Genomic DNA, 18136 nt, shown 5'->3' with positions numbered 1-18136 from the left:
CAGCTATGTTCCTACTGGCTGGGAGAACAGATATTGTGGGCTGAATAGACTAGTTCTGCATTCATGTAGAAATGAATTTTGAAAATCAAATCAATACATGACCTTCTTATAATGATTATATGCATGAAAATGATGTAACATCACCCATCTGTGCCTTATATGTTATTATTCAAGAAGGAAAATGCAAAGGAGTTCTCCTCTTCATCTTTAGAATAAAAACACTATGCATTATGTACCATAATGTTCTCCAGTGGAACACCTTTTTCAATTAATTTCATACAATCAAAAATGTTGAGTCCTAAATTAGGTGCTTCTTTGTAATTGTTTATCCATGGCCCATGAGACTTTCTGATAAGCGACTAATTGGCTCCTGAGATGAAATAGAAAGACATTAGTAGTACATACGATACAGCCATCATTGAGGCAGCCCTACTATTCCAAAGGGATTTAGAGAACTTAAGGGAAAAGATCCTTAGGATCTTGACTGGTCAACATGCCACTTGCTGCTGTAATATTTGGATTATTTGACCATTCTTGTTTTAAGTGGGATTTCAATTACTCCTCAGCAGAGATCACCATTAGTGGAAGAATATTTATATTATTCTTGCTTTTGGCAGGTAGTCCATGTAGGCTTGTCTCATAGCAACCAGCTGTTCATCTCACAGAATTATTTTCATGTATGTTGAACCTCTTTGCAACCTATTTTACGTGAAGGCTGATTTGATTCCTGTTATGTTTTGTAATTTCAAAACATTAAACTAATTTAAAGGAAGACATGGGAGTCCGAAGTACAGGTCCAGCTTACTTACTCTAGTTTACTTTAAGCAAGGCACGTACGTACCATTTGATAGCATGATGAAGTTGCAATTAATGTTTCTTTACATATAGCCCATAATTAATACAAGGAGTGATTGATAAGTTTGTGGCCTAAGGTAGAAGGAGTCAATTTTAGAAAACCTAGCACATTTATTTTTCAATCTAGTCCCCTCCTACATGTACACACTTAGTCCAGCGGTCGTGGAGCATATGCATCCCTCTTTTATAGAAGTGGTCCACAGCAGGCGGGGATTGATACGTTCGTGGCCTAAGGTAGAAGGAGATGAGTTATAGAACATAGATCATAGAATAGTACAGCACATTACAGGCCTTTTGGCCCACAATGTTGTGCTGACCCTCAAACCCTGCCTCCCATATAAGCCACCACCTTAAATTCCTCCATATACCTGTCTAGTTGTCTCTCAAACTTCACTAGTGTATCTGCCTCCACCACTGACTCAGGCAGTGCATTCCACGCACCAACCACTCTCTGAGTAAAAAACCTTCCTCTAATATCCCCCTTGGACTTCCCACCCCTTACCTTAAAGCCATGTCTTCTTGTATTGAGCAGTGGTGCCCAGGGGAAGAGGCGCTGGCTATCCACTCTATCTATTCCTCTTATTATCTTGTACACCTCTATCATGTCTCCTCTCATCCTCCTTCTCTCCAAAGAGTAAAGTCCTAGCTCCCTTTATCTCTGATCATAAAGCATACTTTCTAAACCAGGTAGCATCCTGGTAAATCTCCTCTGTACCCTTTCCAATGCTTCCACATCCTTCCTATAGTGAGGTGACCAGAACTGGACACAGTACTCCAAGTGTGGCCTAACCAGAGTTTTATAGAGCTGCATCATTACATCGCGACTCTTAAACTCCATCCCTCGACTTATGAAAGCTAACACCCCATAAGCTTTCTTAACTACCCTATCCACCTGTGAGGCAACTTTCAGGGATTTGTGGACATGTACCCCGAGATCCCTCTGCTCCTCCACACTACCAAGTATCCTGCCATTTACTTTGTACTCTGCCTTGAAGTTTGTCCTTCCAAAGTGTACCACCTCACACTTCTCCGGGTTGAACTCCATCTGCCACTTCTCAGCCCACTTCTGCATCCTATCAATGTCTTTCTGCAATCTTTGACAATCCTCTACACTACCTACAACACCACCAACCTTTGTGTCATCTGCAAACTTGCCAACCCACCCTTCTACCCCCACATCCAGGTCGAAAAGTAGAGGTCCCAGAACAGATCCTTGTGGGACACCACTAGTCACAATCCTCCAATCTGAATGTACTCCCTCCACCACCACCCTCTGCCTTCTGCAGGCAAGCCAATTCTGAATCCACCTGGCCAAACTTCCCTGGATCCCATGCCTTCTAACTTTCTGAATAAGCCTACTGTGTGGAACCTTGTCAAATGCCTTACTAAAATCCATATAGATCGCATCCACTGCACTACCCTCATCTATATGCCTCTCCTCAAAGAACTCTATCAGGCTTGTTAGACACGATCTGCCCTTCACAAAGCCATGCTGACTGTCCCTGATCAGACCATGATTCTCTAAATGCCTATAGATCCTATCCCTAAGAATCTTTTCCAACAGCTTTCCCAACACAGACATAAGGCTTACTGGTCTATAATTACCTGGACTATCCCTACTACCTTTTTTGAACAAGGGGACAACATTCGCCTCCCTCCAATCCTCCGGTACCAATCCCGTGGACAACGATGACATAAAGATCCTAGCCAGAGGCTCAGCAATCTCTTCTCTCGCCTCGTGGAGCAGCCTGGGCAATATTCCATCAGGCCCCAGGGACTTATCTGTCCTAATGTATTTTAACAACTCCAACACCTCCTCTCCCTTAATATCAACATGCTCCAGAACATCAACCTCACTCATATTGTCCTCACCATCATCAAGTTCCCTCTCATTGGTGAATACCAAAGAGAAGTATTCATTGAGGACCTCGCTCACTTCCACAGCCTCCAGGCACATCTTCCCACCTTTATCTCTAATCAGTCCTACCTTCACTCCTGTCATCCTTTTTTTCCTCACATAATTGAAGAATGCCTTGGGGTTTTCCTTTACCCTACTCGCCAAGGCCTTCTCATGCCCCCTTCTTGTTCTTCTCAGCCCCATCTTAAGCTCCTTTCTTGTTTCCCTATATTCCTCAATAGACCCATCTGATCCTTGCTTCCTAAACCTCATATATGCTGCCTTCTTCCACCTGACTAGATTTTCCACCTCACTTGTCACCCATGATTCCTTCACCCTACCATTCTTTATCTTCGTCACCGGTACAAATTTATCCCTAACATCCCGCAAGAGATCTCTAAACATCGACCACATGTCCATAGTACACTTCCCTGCAAAAACATCATCCCAATTCACACCCGCAAGTTCTAGCCTTATAGCCTCATAATTACCCTTTCCCCAATTAAAAATGTTCCTGTCATCTCTGATTCTATCCTTTTCCATGATCATGCTAAAGGCCAGGGAGCGGTGGTCAGCGGTTATTAACTTCAAACTTTCTGCATTATCACTCAAAGAGTTGAACAGCACGTGCAGGTAACAAGAGCATCTCCAGATGGTCCTCAGCAGGGGTGATTGATAAGTTTGCGGCCTAAAGTAGAAGGGGATGAGTTATACAGCTCTCGTTACATGCACGTGCAGTTCAACTATTTGAGTGAAAATACAGAAAGTTTGAAGTTAATAACTCATCTCCTTCTACCTTAGGCCGTGAACTTATCAATCACCCCTGCTGTGGACCACTTCTGGAGGTCCAAGACGCCAATTTCTACAAAGAAGGGATCTGTATGCTCCATGAACTCTGGACTGAATGTATAAATGTAGGTAAAATAAATGTGCTAGGTTTTCTAAAATTGACTCCTTCTACCTTAGGCCACGAACTTATCAATCACCCCTCGTAATTTAAATGAACAAGAATGTTTAATCAACATATATATATATATATACACACACAAGATTACTCAAATATCATTATTGAAATATTACATACAGAAAGATTACCAAGATTCTACAGTCCTTGAACATGATATGGATGCCTCATAACAACGTATTCTAATGCACCTAATGGTTCATTTCTGTCTAGTGAAACCTGTCCCAGTGAGTTTATTCCACATGTCCTCAGTCACTCTGCGGACTTTGCTGTGTAATAGTGAATTAGATCCAGCTGCAGCTCCCTGCAAAACAAAAATATGGAAGAACCATTAGGGAGCACAGTTTTCATAAACAAGTGGAAGACCATTTCTAGAATAGAACAAGTGGACCTTATACATTTATTTCCCATGGGAAAATAAATATCTTCACCATGTACTTGCACATAAATAGAGATAGAAACTTATCACGTTACCCTGTGCATCAGCTCATGCATTGTACCGCAAGGAAGGAACATGCCAATGATTTCAGTGATGGTGAAGGACACTTGGCGTGTCCCCAATGACCCTCATCGATTTTTACAGATGCACCACAAATGCCTGTGTAAACCATCTTACCCAGATGCACCACAAATGCCTGTGTAAACCATCTTACCCAGATGCACCACAAATGCCTGTGTAAACCATCTTACCCAGAAGCACCACAAATGCCTGTGTAAACCATCTTACCCCGATGAACCACAAATACCTGCGTAAATCATCTTACCCAGATGCATTGCAGCTTGGTCTGGCAACTGATTTGCCCAAGAGGACAAGAAAATACAGGGAGCTGTGAATGCAGCCCAGTCCATCTCACCAAACAGCCTCCACTCCATGGACTTTGTCTACACTTCCCACTGTCTCAGGAAAGCAGACGCCGTAACCAAGAATCCCTCTCACCCCAGTCATCCTCTTTTCTCTGCTGCCAGAAGTTTGAGAGCAGGTACCATAAGGCTCAAAGACAGTTTCAATCCCACTGATATAGGACTCTTCAATTATACAACAAAGATGAGCTCTTGATCTCTCAATCTATCTCATCATTTGTCTAACTGCATTACACTTCCTCTGCAAGTGTAACAACACATTCTGCATTCTGTTTTTTGTGTTCCTTTTGTACTATCTTGATGTATGTATGTATGGACTGATCTGAGTGCATGGCATGCAGGCAAAAGCTTTTCACTCAATCTCAATACATGTGACAATAATAATAATAGTAATGACAATTCATTACTAATGGTTAACACAAGAGATCCTGCAAATGGCAAAAATCCAGAGCAATGGACAAAATGCTAGAGGAACTCAGCAGGTCAGGCAACGTCTTAGGAGAGAAATAAGCAGTCGATGCTTTGGGCTAAGACATCGATTGTTTGTTTCTCTTTTTAGATGCTGCCTGACCTGCTGAGTTCTCCCAGCATTTTGTGTGTGTCGCACCAATTACCAATGGACCTCAAAGGCAACAAAGTGTGGTCAGCTGCATTTACTGAGAAGCTCCAGACCACTGGATAGCTGTAGCTGTGAGAAAGCATTGCCTTGACTGGGAGTCAGATGCAAAGCAGTGATACATGCTGCAGCTCTTACAAGTGTAGCTGGAGAAACATCACTGAGCAAAATTTCATAAACAGAAAGACAGAAAAAAAAACACAAATTATTCTAGTGGGTGGAGACTGGCACACTATTTGTGATTGTGAAAATGACTTCATAAATTGGAGAGTTATTTGGCACAGAGAAAGTACTTCACCCACAATATCTGTGCTAACCGTCAAGCACCCATTTACATTAATCCCATGTTATTCTTTCCACAGTTTCATCAGCTGCTCCTTGATTCTAGCACCATCACTCTCAACCACACAGCAGCTGACTTACATGTCCAACTAACCTATCAGCCAGGAGGTCTTTGGGATGTGGAAAGAAACCGACACAGTTACAGGGAGGACGTGCAGACTCCATATTGACAGCACCTGAGGATAGGAATGAGCCCGCTGTCTGTTGCTGCAAGGCAGTGGCTCTACCACCTGTGTCCCTGTGATGTCCTAGCATACAAGTTGCACCCCAAAGGGTCAATGGTTCTGTAGTAGGTTAGTAACCCAGACATTCATTCATCAAGACGTGGTTCTCACAAAATAATCTGCAGATGCTGGGGTCAAAGCAACACTCACAACACGCTGGAGGAACTCAGCAGGTCGGGCAGCATACATGGAAAAGATCCATCGACGTTTCAGGCCAGAAGGATTCAGCCTGAAACGTCGACCGATCTTTTCCACGGATGCTGCCCGACCTGCTGAGTTCCTCCAGCACGTTGTAAGACGTGGTTCTGGTCCCTTCTTCTTGACCTTTATGGTCAAGCTCAGCCTCTTCACCCTCGTGATGACGAAGGTTCTTTTAAAATCTTTGTACTTTCAGAATTGTCTTATATCTCATATTTCCCTACAACATAGAAGGAAGTCGTTCAGCCTGCTAAATCTATGTTAGTTCTCAAACCAATCTCATCACTCCCATTTCCTGACTCGTTGCCCTTAGAGTTTGTTCCTTCACACAGGACCACCAACTGTCCCAACTCTCCTTGACACCCACCTACACTAAGGGTAATTTCCAATAACTAATTAGCCTTCCAACCATTTTGGTATGTGGGAGGAATCCAGAGAACCCAGAGGAGACCCACATGGTCACAGGGAAAAAGAGCAAGCCCCACATGGGCAGAACCAGAGGTCAGGATTGAACATAGTCATAGTCATACTTCATTGATCCTGGGGGAAATTGGTTTTTGTTACAGTTACATCATAAATAATAAATAGTAATAGAACCATAAATAGTTATATAGTAATATGTAAATTATGCCAGTAAATTATGAAATACGTCCAGGACCAGCCTATTGGCTCAGGGTGTCTGACCCTCCAGGGGAGGAGTTGTAAAGTTTGATGGCCACAGGCAGGAATGATTTCCTATGACGCTCTGTGTTGCATCTCGGAGGAATGAGTCTCTGGCTGAATGTACTCCTGTGCCCACCCAGTACATTATGTAGTGGATGGGAGACATTGACCAAGATGGCATGCAACTTAGACAGCATCCTGTTTTCAGACACCACCGTCAGAGAGTCCAGTTCCATCCCCACAACATCACTGGCCTTACGAATGAGTTTGTTGATTCTGTTGGTGTCTGCTACCCTCAGCCTGCTGCCCCAGCACACAACAGCAAACATGATAGCACTGGCCACCACAGACTCGTAGAACATCCTCAGCATCGTCCGGCAGATGTTAAAGGACCTCAGTCTCCTCAGGAAATAGAGATGGCTCTGACCCTTCTTGTAGACAGCCTCAGTGTTCTTCGACCAGTCCAGTTTATTGTCAATTCATATCCCCAGGTATTTGTAATCCTCCACCATGTCCACACTGACCCCCTGGATGGAAACAGGGGTCACTGGTACCTTAGCTCTCCTCAGGTCTACCACCAGCTCCTTAGTCTTTTTCACATTAAGTTGCAGATAGTTCTGCTCACACCATGTGACAAAGTTTCCTACCATAGCCCTGTACTCAACCTCATCTCTCTTGCTGATGCATCCAACTATGGCAGAGTCATCCAAGAACTTCTGAAGATGACAAGACTCTGTGCAGTAGTTGAAGTCCGAGGTGTAAATGGTGAAGAGAAAGGGAGACAAGACAGTCCCTGTGGAGCCCCAGTGCTGCTGATCACTCTGTCGGACACACAGTGTTGCAAGCACACGTACTGTGGTCTGCCAGTCAGGTAATCAAGAATCCATGATACCAGGGAAGCATCCACCTGCATCGCTGTCAGCTTCTCCCCCAGCAGAGCAGGGCGGACGGTGTTGAACACACTGGAGAAGTCAAAAGGCATGACCCTCACAGTGCTCGCTGGCTTGTCCAGGTGGACGTAGACACGGTTCAGCAGGTAGAGGATGGCATCCTCAACTCCTAGTCGGGGTTGGTAGGTGAACTGGAGGAGATCTAAGTGTGGCCTGACCATAGGCTGGAGCAGCTCCAGAACAAGTCTCTCCAGGGTCTTCATGATGTGGGAGGTCAATGCCACCGGTCTGTAGTCATTGAGGCTGCTGGGGCGCGGCGTCTTCGGCACAGGGACGAGGCAGGAAGTCTTCCACAGTACAGGAACCCTCCGGAGCCTCAGGCTCAGGTTGAAGACATGGTGAAGTACTCCACATAGCTGAGGGGCACAGGCTTTGAGCACCTTGGTACTGACACCATCCAGTCCTGCAGCCTTGCTTGAGTTGAGACATTTCAGCTGTCTTCTCACCTGTTCAGCCATGAAGCCCACCGTGGTGGTTTCGTGTGGGGGAGGGGTATAGTCATGAGAGCAGGGTGGGGGACTGTGAGGAGGGGTAGGAGGGGAGAGTGGAATATGTGTTGGTTGGGGGCCGACAACAGATGGCTCATGTGGGGGATGGGCAGGAGTCACAATGTCAAATCTGTTAAAGAACAGGTTAAGTTTGTTGGCCCTGTCCACACTGCCTTCAGCTCCTCTGTTGCTAGTTTGCCGAAACCCAGTGATGGTCCTCATCCCCCTCCAGACCTCTGTCATGTTGTTCTGCTGGTGTTTCCACTCAAGCTTCCCCCTGTACCTGTCTTTAGCTTCCCTGATCCTGGCTTTCAGGTCCCTCTGTATTGCCCTCAGCTCCTCCCTATTTCCATCTCTAAACGCCCTCTTTTTAGCATTCAGGATGTCCTTAATGTCCTTTGTCACCCATGGCTTGTTATTTGAATAATGAAGGACAGTTCTTGTCGGAACATTGCAGTCCACACAGAAGTTAATGTAATCATTGATGCATTCTGTGAGCCCATCAATATCCTCTCCATGTGGCTCACAGAGTGCCTGCCAGTCTGTCACCTCAAAACAACCCTGGAGTGCTTTATAAGCCTCCTCCGACCATTTCCTCACCGGGAGGTGCTGGAGTTGGAGCAAATTTTAACCCCCTCCTCAATAGTCATTCTTACCTATCACCTTCCCCAACCCTCAAAGGTTGTCTCACACATGGTGTTAGTGGACTCACTCAGCAATCTGTATGTTATCTGCACAATAATGATCAGCTGACAATAGTGACAGTTGTGCGTAAACTTGCAGTTAATAATACCATCAGTCCGTTATGTTATGTTCAACTAATTTAGCTAATGATGACTAATTTGACTAATCCATTCTTCCTGGTCTTGGTCCATATCCCTCCATTCTCTGCATATTCATAAGCCTATCTGAATGCCTCTTTTGTGTCTGCTTCCCCCACCACCCCAGCAGGGCGTTCCAGACATCCACCACTCTCCCCTTTAAACAACTGCCCTACACATCCCCGTTGAACTTTCCTCCTTTCAGTTCAAACGCATCTCCTCTAACATTAGACATCTTGACCCTGGGAATAACATATCAGCTCTCTATCCTAACCTTGCTTTCATAATTTTATTGACTTCCATCAGATCTCCCCTCAAAATCCACCTCTCTAGAGAAAACAACCCAAGCTTATCCAAAGGAACAAATCCAAAATGTTGTAAGAACTTAGCATCTATGGAGAGGAATACACAGTTAATGTTTCAGGCTGAGACCATTCATCAGGAAAAAAAGTTGAAGCCAGAAGAAAATGCTGGGGGGTGGGGGGGGGGGGCGCGTGAGTATGAGCTAGCAGGTGATAGGTGAAGCCAGGTGAGGGGAAGGAAGGATGACAAAGTGAGAATCTGGGAGACGATGGAGGGAAAAGCTTAAGGCCAGTAGAAGAGGAAATCTGATAGGAAAGGAGAGTGGACCATGAGAGAAAGGAAAGGAGGAAAGCACCCAGAGTCAAATCTCAGCTTATGGCAAATGCCCCCGCATTCTGGTAAAACTCTTCTGCAGCCTCTCCAAGGCCTCCAAATCCTTTCTATAACAGGGTGACTACAATTGCATGTAATACTCCAACTGCTACCGAACTAGAGATTTATAAAGCTGCAGCTGAACTCCCTGATTCCCATGTGATGCCAACGGCTCTGCACCATCTCATCAATGAGTCAGTCTTGCAATGTGTCGTCTGCACCCTGTAAACTGGTAGGCAGAGATCCAGCATCCCGGCTTTTGAAGTGACAATGGAGCATTCTGAAGAGTTTCCGACTTGTAAATTGACTCTTCACTTCAGAGATACTTGCTGGTAAACTGCAACAATGTAGTAAGAAGGATTGTAAAAATATTGGAGTAATGACACTGCCTTTTATAAGGAGTGTTGGCTGATATTTTTGATGACAACACTGGATCCAGTCATGTGTCCTTTTGCCTTGTGGAGTTGAAGCAATAAACTATCTTTGCCTATTAGTGCATGTAATCTGAGAAGCTCCAGGTTATTTTTAATATCCTCCTTAAAGGCCTCCAATTACTCACAGCATTCAGTGGAGGGAAAAATTGCCCTCTAGCTCATTTACAAATGAATCCAGCTCCCAGCGCCACTTTGTTTAAAGCAGCACAGGAGATTGGGGTGGATTGATTGCAGCTGGATGCACAGTAATTTGCTGTCAGAATCATCAATTTTGATTAATTTCTGAAATGTGGGCATTGTCAAGGCCAGAGCTGAATGCCCAGTCTCCATTGCCTTTGAGGCAGTGGAGGTGTGTCATAGTCCAGTCCATGAAGTCTATATTCCGGTTCACGGTCCGGTCCATCGACCCTTGCTCCAGGTTTTCCTATCTACCCTGTTTCTATCCTTGTTGAGTTAATTGTGGCAGCTGATGCTAGTTGGGGCTGGCTGCATAAATACCTCCAGCAACGAGGGCATGGTTGCTGGGTGGTTCTTGTCCCCACTTCTTGTATCCCTTGCTCTGCCTTGTCTTGCCTGCAGTCTTGTCCTGGAGCCACCCTGTTCCTAGCTCCCTTCCTGTCCCTTGCCTCTGCCCAGGTAAGCCAGGCCATCTCGCCGTTACCTGGGGTTGGTTCTGTCCCTTGCCTCTGTCGGGTGGTGATCCGCACCCTGCCCTGGAGGAGCAAAGTCTCCTGCCTGCAGCCATGGCTCGCCTCAGGTCTCAAGTCTCATCCCGCCTGCTTGACAGGCCTCATCCTTGCCTAGTTCTGGGGTCTGAGCCAGAGGCAAGACCCAGGTACTGAGTCCTTGTCCAGTCTCTGGCTCGGAGTCCAAGCCCGGGCACCTAGCTCTTTTGTCCAGTCCTGTTCCAGGTTCCTGGTTTTCCTGTCCATGTTCTTGCCATCGCCCTGTATCCTAGTCCTGTCCCTAGTACTTCAGTGTCTGTGTCTTGCACTAGGGTCTGTTCCCAGCCACTACCCTTATGACAAGGTGAGCTGCCATCTTGAAGCACCTCCTTGTTAAAATCCACCTGTGGGCAAGGGAGTACTTGCATTGATTTTGAAATGAATAGTAACAGATTTGTAAATCGGGGTTCTCTGAGGTTTGGAGGAAAGCTGCTTATGATGGCCCCGGTGCCTGCTGTCTTATCCATATTGGTGGTACAAATGCTGGGCATGGAGGTGGTTTTGAGAGAGACATGGTGAAAACAGCAGGACACTCTCCACTTTGGCAAGCTTAGAGAAAATGTTTACAGCAGAGCTTCCCAACACAGGGTCCATGGACCCCTTGCTTAATGGTATTTGCCCACAGCATAAAAAAGGTTGGGAACACCTGGTTTAGAGGGACATGGCAAAACAGGACTAGGGTAGACAGGCAGCTTGATCGACTCAGAGTAGTTGGACAGGAGAACCTGCTTCCATGCTGTTTTACTCTATGACTCAATGAAATACTGACCAAGTATTACTGCGTGTTTGGTTCTTGCACAGTGAAGCTGAAAATAAAAAATGGGAACTCCGAGCTCTGGTGTATAATTCAGAATATTTGTAACTCTAATTTTTAGAAGGCTTTTTTCCATTCATTTATAAGTCACGCAGCAGATTTTTTTTTTATCTGTGAATAAAGTTAATGATTTCCATGAATGTTATATTCTCCAAATAAATATTTTATCTTAAAGTCTAGGAAAAGTCTACTGTCCACAGCTGAATTGATGATAACACTACCTGCATCATCCTTACAAGGTTACATGCAAATACTCCTTTCACTTATCACAGAATGAGTTTGAGCCTCTAAGCTCTGTACATCAATAGAACATCTCCTCATAAAGTCCAAGCACTTTGGTTTTCAGAAAAATTGAGTAAAGTGCTATATGGGGATTGGAAAAGATTAATTTTCTCTTAACACATTGCCTGAGGCTTGATCAGCAATTCATTTAAACAGTTCTTCAGCAGTTTAGGATAGTATCATGGTCCAATGAATGCCTAACTTTGTACTTCCCCTCTCTGCTGCAGAGTAAACATATTGGAAGGATTCAAGGTTCAGAGGACCTATATATAACAATTAACTATATACAACTTCTCTTTCACAGGAGCATAGTGGCCAGCATAATGCTATTACAGTGCCAGATCCTGCGTTGTCTGTAAGGAGTTTGTACATTCTCCCCATGACCATGTGGGTTTCCTCAGGGGCTGGTGTCCTCCCACATTCTGAAGCTGTACAGGTTGGTAGTTTAATTGGTCACAGGGGTACATTGGTACATTGGGTCAGAAGAGCCTGTTAGCATGCTGTATTTCTAAATTAAAAAATTGTTCAAATTTGTATTTGGACTAGTTCTGGCTGTGCAGTATATGAGGTGACATCCAATCCACTGCATTAATCATTCACTCTCTACGAGAGCAGTACACAGTGGCTGCAGTATGGACTATCCTCAAAACGCGCCACAGTACTCCGACTGAACCTCACAAACTCACAGCCTCTACTGCCAAGTGGGACAAGGAAAGTGGGTGCAGGGAACAACACCGGCTAGAGGTCACACACCAGCCTGACTTGCAAATATAAGACTGTAAGACAGAGGAACAGAATTACGCCCTTTGGACCATTGAGTCTCCTCTGCCATTCAATCATGGTTGATTTATTTTTCATCTCAACCCTAACCTGCCTTCTCCCCATAACCTATACACCCTAGTGTAGCAATTAGCGTGACACCACTACAGCTCGGGGTGTTCTGGCATTCAGAGTACAATTCTGGCACCGTCTGTAAGCAGTTTGTACAATCTCCCTCTGAACCACATATGCATCCTCCAGCTACTTTGGTTTCCTCACATAGTTCAAAGTGGGTTAACTGTAAATTGTCATGTGAATACACTAGGGTTAAGACCATAAGCTAGAGGAGCAAAATTAGGCCAGTTGACCCATTGAGTCTGCTCTAACACTTCATCGTGGCCGATTCAATTTTCCACTCAGTCCCAATCTCCTGCTTTCTCCCCATAACCCTTCACTTCTGACAAATCAAGAATCTAGCAATCTTGGCTTTAAATGTAGATAAAGACTTGCCTTCCATAGCTGCCTGTGGCAAAGAATTCCACAGATACACTAGTCTCTGGCTAAAGAAATTCCTCCTCATCTCTGTCCTAAAAGGACGCCCTCTATTCTGAGCCTGTGCCTCTGGTCTTAGACTCCCCCACCATAAGCAACATCCTCTCCACATCCACTCTATCACCTTTCACCATTCGATAGGTTTCAATGAGGTCACCCCTCATTCTTAAATAGTTGGGTTGCTGGATGGCGCAGCTTGTTGGTCTGGAACGGTCTGTTCTGTGCTGTATTTCGAAATAAATAAATAAATAAATAAATAAACAGACAGATAAATCGGACCATGAGACACCGTTTCTTCATTGTCACTGGGTTGAAATCCCGGAACTCCTTCCTAGTAAGCAGTGTCACTTCACCAGCAGGATTGCAGTAGGTCAGGAAGATAGCTTACAACCCATTGCTCCAGAGCAATTAGGGTCGAGTAATAAATAAGGGCCTTGCTCATCATACCCATGTTCCAGAAATTAATTAAATGTAATGAATGTGGAGCCAAGCAAGAAAGACAAAGTAAATAATGTATTTAACTGAATATTTCCCAATGATATTCAAATTATGCTCCTAATCACCACACTCTGACTGCTCTGCTTCATAAATTGTCATTATTAAAGCTGAACCTACCTCAAGGCTAATCATCAACAATCTAGAATACTGATTACATCAATGTTCAACACAAGGACAGTGACATATGCGTTCAATAAGATCATGAATGGCCTGTAATTAATGTAAGCAGTCACACAGACTCCTTTCACTCTGACGGCTGATCTCTTCTCTATGATTACTGTACAGACAGATTTTCAAGTCGGTCCTTCCTTGACATTCCACTAATGTTAACCGTTCAATAAAGGCCAAAAACAGACAAGCATCACAGAATAGATTCAAGATTGAAGTTTATTTGTCACACGTGCACCAAAACATACGCTGAAATGCGTTGTTCGCATTAACAACCAACACACACGAGGAGCAGCTTCCAAGTATCACTACTCATTCTGGTCCAACATAGCGTGCTCACAATGCTCGGCAGACTACACAGAACACAACAGAGCAGAATACAACAGGCACCAAAGCAACAACAGCCCCATTGCGCCCTACCACTAACGCAGTCCTTTCACCCCAGGACCAGTCTCTAGCTCTAGCCTCCAGTGGACACCGACTCGGGCCTGCAGACACTGGGCTTCAACTTCCCCAGTGGACTCACAAACTCAACTCTGGACAGCCGGCTTTGACTTCTGAACTTTCTATTTGTCTCGGGCCTCAATCTTCAGCATTGATCCCAGGACACTCAGATCACTGAATACCAGAACTAGAATTTCAGACTTCCTGACCTTGAACACTAGGCCCTGAACTCCAGTTTTACTGATTCACCTATAGAGGTATTCACCTATCTATTAGCTACAAACAGTATTTATCTACTACTATCTACCAATAGGGGAAGGTTACTTCAACCTTACTGGCTGTTAAATGGGACAGTAGTGTAAAAGTGATCTAAGTCTATATAGTTAACTTGCCCCATAAACCTTAACACGTTTGCTGAATAAGAATTTATCAATCTTAGACTCAAGTTTAAAAATCAACCAGTCCCCTTGTTAAAGAGAGTCTAAGTATGTGCATCTTCTGTGTGCTGCAGAGTTCCCCGATTTCCTTCCTGGAAAGACCGAATCTAATTTTCAGACCAGGATCCTTGGCCTTTTTTCCCCTAGGCTTGAGTCAAAATTGTAGTAGTATCCTTGGCCCTAGACAACATAACCAGCTGAGAAAGATCTCTTTGCTCTAAATTGTTCATTCCTCACAATACTTAATTCTGTCCCTGTAATTTAAGGGCTCAGCTCCATGCCCTGAATGGCCCACATGCCATTATCAGGGCTTTGTACTGCAATGGCCGAAACTCTGTTGTTCAAGACTACATTCCATCAGCTCTTTGAAGTAAATAAGCACAGATGAACGGAGAAAATTAGAGGGTAAATATGTGTCCTGATGAAGGGTCTCGGCCCAAAATGTCGACTGTTTACTCTTTTCCAAAGATGTTGCCTGAGCTGCTGAGTTCCTCTGGCATTTTGTGTGTGTTGCCTGAGTAAATATGTTGTTAGTTAGAGGAATGGATTACATGTCAGGGTCCTGAAGGAGGTAGCTGAGGAGATTGTGGTGGCATTAGAAGCGATCTTTCTAGATTCTGGAATGGTTCCAGAGGACTGGAAATTTGCAAATATCACTCCACTACTTAAGAAGGGAAGGAAGCAAAAGACAGGAATTGTAGACCAGTTGAACTGACTTCAGTGTTTGGGAAGATGCTGAAGTCCATTATTAAGGATGAGGTCTTAGGGTACTTAGATAAAATAAGCCAAAGGCAGCATATGCTTCTAAAGGGGAAATCATGCCTGATAAATCTGTTGGGATTCTTTGAGGAAATAGCAGGTAGGATAGACAACGGAAAATCAATGGATTTTGTTTACTTGGATTTTCAGAAAGTAGGTATCACATATAAAGCTGCTAAACAAGATAAGAGCCCATTGCATTACAGAAAAGATAGTAGCATGGATTGAAGATTAGCTGACTGGCAGGAGGCCAAGAATGGGAATAAAGGGGACCTTTGCTGGTTGGCTGCCAGCTTCTAGTGGTGCTCTGCAGGGGTCAAAATTGGGACCACATCTTTTCACATTATATCTCAATGATCTGAATAACTGATTTGTTGGCTTTGTAGCCAAGTGTGCAGATGATTCGAAGATAGGTGAAGGGGCAGACGGTGACCAGAGCCAGCAAATGCTCCTCATATGTTAACACTTTCATTCCGAGAATAATTCTCATAAAACTCTTCTGAACCCTCTCCAATGCCAGCACATTCATTCTTAGATAAAGGGCACAAAACCACTAACATTCCTTCAAATGCTGTCTGACCAATGCCTTAAAAACCCCTAGCATTACATCCTTGCTTATATATTCTAGTCCTTTGGAAATGAATGCTAACATTACATTTGGCTTCCTTACCACTGACTCAACCTACAAAGGAATCTTGCACAAGTACTCTCACATGACTTTATACCTCTGATTTCTGAATTTTCTCTGTTTAGAAAATAGTCTTTGCCTTTAGTTCTTCCACCAAAGTGCATGACTGTACACTTCCCTACACTATATTCTATCTGCCACTTCTTTGCCCAATTCTCCCAATCTGTCTAAATCCTTCTTCAGATTCCCTGCTTGCTCAACACTACCTTCCCCTCCACCTATCTTTATATCGTTTGTCAACTTGGCCGGAAAGCCATCAATTTCATCATCCAAATTATTGACATGTAAGGTGAAAAGAAGCGGTCTCAGCAGTGATGCCAGCAGAACACCACTAGTCATTAGCAGCCAACCAGAAAAGGTCCCCTTTATTCTCCTCTTTGCCTCCTGCCAGTAAGCCAATCTTCTATCTATGTTAATATCTTTTCTGTAATAAGAGCATGGGCTCTTATCTTGTTTAGCGGCCTCAGGTGTGGCACCTTGTCACCTTTTCACCTTTTGAAAATCCAGGTAAACTATATCTACTGATGCTCCTTTGTCTATCCTGCCTGTTATTTCCTCAAAGAATTTCAAGAAATTTGTCAGGCAAGATTTCCCCTTGATCAAGCCATGCCAACTTCAGCCTTTTTATCATATGTCTCCAAGTACCCCGAAACCTCATCCTTAATAATGCACTCTAACATCTTCCCGACCACTGAAGTCAGAGTAACTGGCATGTAATTTCTTGCGTTTTGCCTCCCTCTCTTTTTAAAGAGTGGAGAGGCATTTGCAAACTTCCAGACCTCCAGACCAAATTTAGAATCCAGTGACTCTTGAAGGAACACTATTAATGCCTCCACAATCCTCACTGTTGACAACTACACTCACTTGTCAAATTTCTGTCATGCTACTGCAGTGAAGACTGATACTTATTCAGTTTGCCCACTGTTTCTTTGTCTGTATTACTATCTCTTCAGCATTATTTTCCAGTGGTCTGATGTCCACACTTGCCTCTCTTTTACTCCTTATATGTAAAAGTCTTAGGTATCATCTTTTATCTCATTGGATAGCTTAGTTTCACATTTCATCTTTTCTCTCCCTGTTGTTCTTTTAAAGCTTCTCAATCTTCTAGTTTACTACAAATTTCTTTTGTATTATATACCCTCTCTGCTGTTCTTATGCTGCCTTTGACCTCCCTTGTCAGCTATGATTGACTTATCCAGCCTTTAAAATAATCCTGCACCTTCCAATTGCTCCCAGACTCTCCAGCCACTGCTGTTCAGCCATCATCTCTGCTAGAGTCCTTTCCAATCAAATTTGGCCAGTTCCTTTCTCATGCCTATGTAGGCTTCTTTACTCCACATTTAATTTTAGCTTCTCCCTCTCAAACTGCCTGATGAATTCCATCTAATTATGATCACTGGCTCATAAGGGTTCCTTGATCTTAAGCTCCCTGATCAAATCTGGTGAGGGTCATTTAGGGAATCAAGGGATAGGGGGATAGTGCTGGAAAATTACGCTGAAATTAAATATAAACCATGATCTAGATTAATTGTGGAGCAAGCTTTAAGGCTTGTGGACTCTGCTAAAATTTGTTGCTACCTCAGTAAAACAACCAGTATTATCAAAGATTGCTCCCACTCCAGACATTTGCTCTTCTTCCCAATCCCATCCAGCAGAAGTTAGAAAATCTTGAAAGTATGTACTACCAGGCACAAGGACAGCTTGTATCCTGCTGTTAAAGAATTATTGAGAAGTCCAATAACATAGTAAAATGGACTCGTAATCTCACATTCTACCTTGTTACGATGTTGCAACTTAATCTGCGCTCTATTATTCCTTTTCCTCTGTATTATGTCAATACACTGAGGTGACAAATGATCTGTCTGGATGGCTTGCAAAATAAAGATTTTCACTGCAGCTCAGTACATGTGACAATGCACCTAATGTACCTAATTTTTATGTTTTAATGCAAGCCTTTTATTCTGAGACTATGACTCTGCTTTCTGAACATCCTAGCTAAGATAACCATCATCCCTGCATGTA

This window comes from Mobula birostris, chromosome 15 (genome assembly GCF_030028105.1).
Source record: "Mobula birostris isolate sMobBir1 chromosome 15, sMobBir1.hap1, whole genome shotgun sequence".
NCBI classification, from domain to species: domain Eukaryota; kingdom Metazoa; phylum Chordata; class Chondrichthyes; order Myliobatiformes; family Myliobatidae; genus Mobula; species Mobula birostris.
This window is presented reverse-complemented; position numbering follows the sequence as displayed.